General features: G+C 30.7%; 1 pseudogene; it reads left to right on the top strand.

The window, feature by feature from the left end:
• The first annotated feature begins 225 nt into the window (after positions 1 to 225).
• LOC145039365 (isocitrate dehydrogenase [NAD] regulatory subunit 1, mitochondrial pseudogene) lies at positions 226 to 3,618 on the top strand (annotated as a pseudogene).
• The last annotated feature ends 2,876 nt before the right edge of the window (positions 3,619 to 6,494 follow it).

The raw sequence follows: 6,494 nt of genomic DNA, 5'->3' as shown, positions 1-6,494 counted from the left end.
ATTTGTAATCTTATTCAATCAGATCAAAGAAGCAAATATGCATCTAATGGCTAAATGAACTCTACCGATCCTCAAGCAACTGCTTCATCGACCAGCTCCACATGTTTCGACCCCATCCCGATCTATCACTTAATGCCCCGACCAGGTGACGACGCTCCTCGCAAAGTCACCTTAAATCCTGGAGATGGGATCAGTCCCCTCGTTACCGGAGCTGTCGAGTAAGTAATGGATACAATGCACGTGCTGATCACCGAAAAGTTCGATGTTCATGGTGACATGAAGACCATACCAATGGAGGTCATAGAGTCAATTAAGAAGAATAAAATGTGTTTGAAAGGAGGTTTGAATACTCCCATGGGTGGAGGGGTTAGTTCGTTGAATGTGCAGTTAAGGAAAGAGCTTGATCTGTACGCTTCACTTGTAAATTGTTTTAATTTGCCTGGATTACCCAGGTGCCATGAAAATGTTGATATTGTGGTTATTAGAGAAAATATCAAATGGGAATACGTAGGGCTCGAGCACGAGGTTATTTCTATTGTGGTGGAAAGTCTTAAGGTATACTCTAATCCAAGTATTGTTTGCTTTTATCTCGATCCAGTTTTCATTAATCATGTGAAAAAAATTCTAAGCTTAGAATATGAGGTCAAATCTCCTTTGGGCACTTAAAAAAGTTTAGGGAAGTAAATGATAGGCCCTGAAGAAGACGATTTGGATCTGAAAAGGTTATATAGCCTGAAGAAGATGATGAATAGGAGCTATGTGTGAGAGAGAGTGTGTGTGACAGTGTGTGAGGTAAAAAGACCTGTCATTTCGTTTATAATAAACAAATAAATGAATAGATCAATTAAGTAAGTTGGCATAAGAGGTAACCGGGTTACCGTTCGTTTTGACAATAAGGACCAATTACACCTGACAAAAATAACTTCATTCCCTTAAAATACACGAAAAAAAACTTTAAGGATTGAAAGGGTAAAATCGAAATACATGATAATGCCGCTACGTCATTTTCCCTTTTCATTTTCTATCAAAAACTTTCTTAGCTTATTTAACAAAGAATAAAATACTAGTCATATATATTAAGAGGTATAAGATACAATGTTTTTTGTACAAATCAATTATGCATAACAAAACCATTAATACTTGCCAAAACTTTAAAGACTTGAATTAAGGAAGGTTATTAAAAAAATAATTTGGAGCAAAATAACAATTTTAAAACATTAAATTCATCAATATAAGTTAATTTATATTTCTTAAAGTAGATGCTGATAATAATTAATTTACATAAACTGTATAAACATACAATATAAATATAAGTTCTAAACAGAAATATTTTAATTAAAATTGGTAATTTTTCTTATTACATAATAATTAATAATAAAATCTAATAATTATTTTCCCATAAGAAACTATTCGACCAAAAAACTATTTATCATATATATATATATATATATATATATATATATATATATATATATATATATATATATATATATATATATATATATAGGGGAGAGTTCATGCGAAAATGCAAATAATTTGCGAAAACGCAAAAACAAGAAAAACCAATGATATTGTGTCACCTCAACATTATATTTTGGAAAATAATTCATCAAAACTTTGAAATATATGATGATAATCGATGATAGATGATAAATTGTTTCATATTAGCAAAGTATGATTTTTAACATTTTTATTAAGAAAACATGAATTTAAAAATGATTAAGGACGTAAAAAAATATAATTATCAAAACCGTCTTTAAATCTATATTACCATAACACCGTCCAATGTAAACTTACTATATTTAATTTATTGTTAATAAATTTATTTTTTTATAGTACATGTGCTTGATTTTCACAAGATAAAATCTGTTTTCGCGTTTTCGCAAGATATTTATATTTTCGCATAAACCTGCTTCTATATATATATATATATATATATATATATATATATATATATATATATATATATATATATATATATATATATATATATATTGAACGTCAAATCTACTTTACACTTAGGTGTGTTTGTTTTTTTGAAGCAAAAGTCTACAAAGTTCGCGGACCACCTTTGCAACCTTCTACAGTAGAAGAGGTGGACCAAACGGTTGTAAACTGTAATAAAAAATGTGTTTCTTTTTTTTTTTAAGATTTGCATGTTGCTGCATATATTAAAAAATTAAAATAAACTGATTTTATAATCCGAAAATAATTTTTTAGTACCAAAATTTTAATAAAATATGACATTTCGGCAAAAATTTATGATATTTCAGCAAAAGAATATTGATATTTTAACAAAAAATAAAGATATTTTTGCATAAAATGATATTTCATCAACAAATTATTATTATTCAATACAAAAAAACGAAAAAAAAATGAAATAAGATTTTAGCAATATATAATCAAGAGAAAACTTCAAAAATGGTCCATGTGGTTTTTGAAAATATCAAGTTTAGTCCCTAAGTTCAAAAAACCTCACAGATGGTCCCTGTGGTTTCAAAACTTTTAACATATGGTCCTTTCCGATAACTCCGTTAACTTTTAGCCATTAAGTGAAGGGCAATTCTGCCATTTCACTTCCACAGGGACCATTTATGAAGTTTTAACTTATTTTTAAAAAAAAAGAAAAAAATATAATTATTTAATATTAAAGGGTCCCGCCCTTCCTTCTCTCTCTATCTCTATCTCTTTCTCTCTCTCTCTCTCTATCTCTCTCTCTCTTGGTAAAAAAGAAAGCCAAACCCACATCTCCATTCTTCGTTCTCTTTGTTTTCAGTTAGGTAAACAAACCCCTAAATCGGGTTCATCGATAAACTCAATGAGAAAAGCCCATAGCTTCGGTTTCCATGAAAAAAGAGATGGAAATAGATGAGCAAACATGTTTGCTAAATTTGTTCACCTGATGCTCCAATGTATGCCTCCATTCTCAGATTAATTGTTGTCTTCTCAAAGAACTGGACTTTGTGGCAGTGGTGCTCTTTGTGCTTCTAACTTCGATTAGGGTTTCGTCACTGCAACACCGACCAACAACAAATCTTGGTGAAAGGTTCTCTCGGTGATGATGGTGTGTCTGGATTAAACAGGTGGTGATGCAAAGGATGGAACAGGGGATGGTGGCGTATGTAGGTTGTGTAGAGGTGACAACGACACATAGATCGAAGCTAGGGTTGTTAGCAACGACTTCGTCGATCTCATTTTCCGATGACGGCTTCGTTCTTCAGTTAGTGTTTTCGTCTTCCAGATCTAATGAGCATCAAGGGTGACGACGAGAAAACATATGTTGATCAAATTTCGTGTGTGTGTGTGTGTTCATCTGATTTCGTTCTTCATTTAGGGTTTTCATCAAATTTCGTATGTATGTGTGTGTGTTCATCTGACTTTGTGTGTATATATCTTATCTAATTTTATGTGTGTATGAGTGTATGTTCATCGAATCTGATTTTGAGTGTGTGTGTGTGTGTATTCATCAGATAGGGGTGAACTCGAGAACAAACCCATATTTTGTGTATTGTTTTTGTTTATGGATGACTTTTTGGCCGACAGTGGAAGTGGCAGACTGTGCTGGTGGTAGAAGGTGTTCGAGTGGTGGTGGCGGAATATGTTCTTGATTGTTCTTGAATATATGAATATGTTCTTGGTGTTTATCAAACACAAACATATATATATATATATATATATATATATATATATATATATATATATATATATATATATATATATATATATATATATATATATATATATATATATATATATATATATATATATATATATATATATAAAGAGAGAGAGAGACAGACAGACAGAGACAGATAGAGAGAGAGAGAGAGAGAAACAGAGAGAAGTGGGACCCATTGCATATTAAATTTTATTTATTTATTTATTTATTTTTAAAAAAGTAATACAAAACCTCATAAATGATCCTTGGGTAGTGAAATAACAAAAATACCCCTTACTTAACGGCCAAAAGCTAACAGAGTTAGCGAAAAAGACCAAATGTTAAAAGTTTTGAAACCCCATACCATCTGTGATGTTTTTTGAACTTAGAGACTAAGCTTGATATTTTTGAAAACCACAGTAACCATTTTTGAAGTTTTGTCTATAATCAATATTTTACCGAGAAAAAAAGAAGAAGAAGATGTTGGAAGAGGTAGGAAGAGACAAAACAAGTGTTGCGCCAAGAAGAACACGCGTACACGTTTTTTTAATCCGAAAACTTCTGAAAAACAAACAACTACGAGATGAAAAGTTTTGCGCGTGTGCTGCACTGCGCAACAATAAGAGGTTTGAGGAGGTTTTTTTTTTTTTTTTTTTTTTTTTTTTTTTTTTTTCAAAATAGCAAACTGCATCTTAAACTACTTCTAAATCCATTTATGTCCCTAACAGGATTTGAACCGTCAATCTCAAAGAGGAAAAACATCGTATTTCGTTGGTCTAGAAACCTTTGGTTTTATATTTTATAACTACACTAGAGTTGGTACATTATTTATTTCAACCTTCATTTGAATTTAAAATTAAAGTAAGTCATACTAAATTAAATTTTTTACATAAAATAGTTATTAAGGTTGAAAATGAAAAATTAATTAATTAATTAATCATGGACATATTTAGATGCATATAATTTCAAGGCGGTTATGATGATTGCTTAACTTTTACTCAAAACATAATTTCTGCTTAATTTCTGAAAAACAAAATCAATTGAAATGATATATGAGATGAAGGGGTGATGAATACGATAGGTGATTAGAAAAGAATCAAAAGAGAGAGTGGTGGGGCCGGCCGCACGTGGGGAAAGATAAGGCTGCTGCTCGTTTTCACCCCTCCGACAACTTCATTATCTTTTCAATTCCAAGCTTCTTTTTCTGCATTACACGCACAAACCTACCCCCGCTTTGTCTATTTCTATTTGTTTATTTATTTTACAAATTCCAACCGAATTAAGTTTTACTATAATATTTCAGCGGTGACTTCAAGTTTGAGTTTCTTTACATGACAAATTTAGCCTTAACGGAGATTTTGAGGGAAAACTTCTTCGCATATGAGACATATTTGTAAGAGGCTTTTCAAAAGGTGTCAAGGTTCTAACATCTGACCTCAAATTCATATGCATATTAGGTTGGACATCATTTGCATATATATATATATATATATATATATATATATATATATATATATATATATATATATATATATATATATATATATATATATATATATATATATATACTAGTGATGTTTTACGGGTTGTGCTGAGCACAACCCACGAAAGGTAATTTGGTAAAATTTTATAGTTGGGTGGATTTTAAAGTACATTGAATGGTTTTACAAATGTTGTAGAGAATAAAGTCAAATTACGATGCTATAATTGAATGGTTTTACAAATGAAAATAGATTACAACAAAATTTCTTATGGTCCCAAACCAGCTAAGAGCAACAATTTCGGTTAGGTATAAAACCTTGTTTAAATCAGTGAAAGGGTGCAAACAAAGTTAGGGTGACTCCTATAGAGAAAAGAATCCTTCATCATATGCTTGCCATGCAGTCCATGAGCTAAGGTGCAATTACCTTCCTACCAGATAGTGAACTCCTGCAAATATTTTTGAAGTTTATTCATGTTATAATATCAAATTAATGGAAATAATGCAAGCATAAGTCTACAGTTACAGGAGAACCTTCTAATGGTTAACCAAAAAAATCATTGGTTTGATCGAATGTTAATGCATGTATTAACATTCCATGTTACAATTTTATTTATAATTTTAACAAAAGGAAAAGCAGTTTTCTTACTGTGGTAGCTCATGTGCAACAGTGCAAGGCAGTGGAGAAACCAAGAAAAAAACGTTATTCATAAAATTTGATTGTTTTAAGGCCAAGTCACACCCTCTAAATCCTACTCTTAAGTACTCTTTCCATGATGGGACTTGAGCCCTCAACCCTCAAGGGAGGAACAAATTTTCAAACACCTTGATACAATTAGGCTAAAAGCCTTTTGATCATTAAATTTAAATGAATGATAAATAAAATGATATATATATATATATATATATATATATATATATATATATATATATATATATATATATATATATATATATATATATATATATATATATATATATATTGCAAGATGCAACCTACTATTTGTTGTCACACCCATCAAACATGTCCTTGGAAAAAGAGTCCATTAAGATTAGAAAAGTACATTCAATTTCCAGGTCTCCAATTAGCTGTTCAACTCGACATCCATGAAAAACTCCAAGGCAGCAACAACCACACCGTATTGCAATTTTGGAGTTCAGATGATATTTGGCAAAACGTAAAATATTCAAATAAAAACTTAAATTTAATATAAAAAAATGAGTGTTTTGTTGATGGCATTTGAAGACACCTTTTAAGGAAAGACATTTCCCTGAACCCATTTCAACTGAAAGCATACTCTCGATATTTTCGTCCCCATATTGATCATTGATGGCACGAATATAGTTTTTGCCTAT

Source organism: Lactuca saligna, chromosome 4, assembly GCF_052625555.1.
Source record: "Lactuca saligna cultivar CGN05327 chromosome 4, ASM5262555v1, whole genome shotgun sequence".
Lineage (NCBI taxonomy): Eukaryota > Viridiplantae > Streptophyta > Magnoliopsida > Asterales > Asteraceae > Lactuca > Lactuca saligna.
The sequence above is the reverse complement of the archived record's forward strand: the minus strand, read 5'-3'. Positions and strand labels throughout refer to the sequence as shown.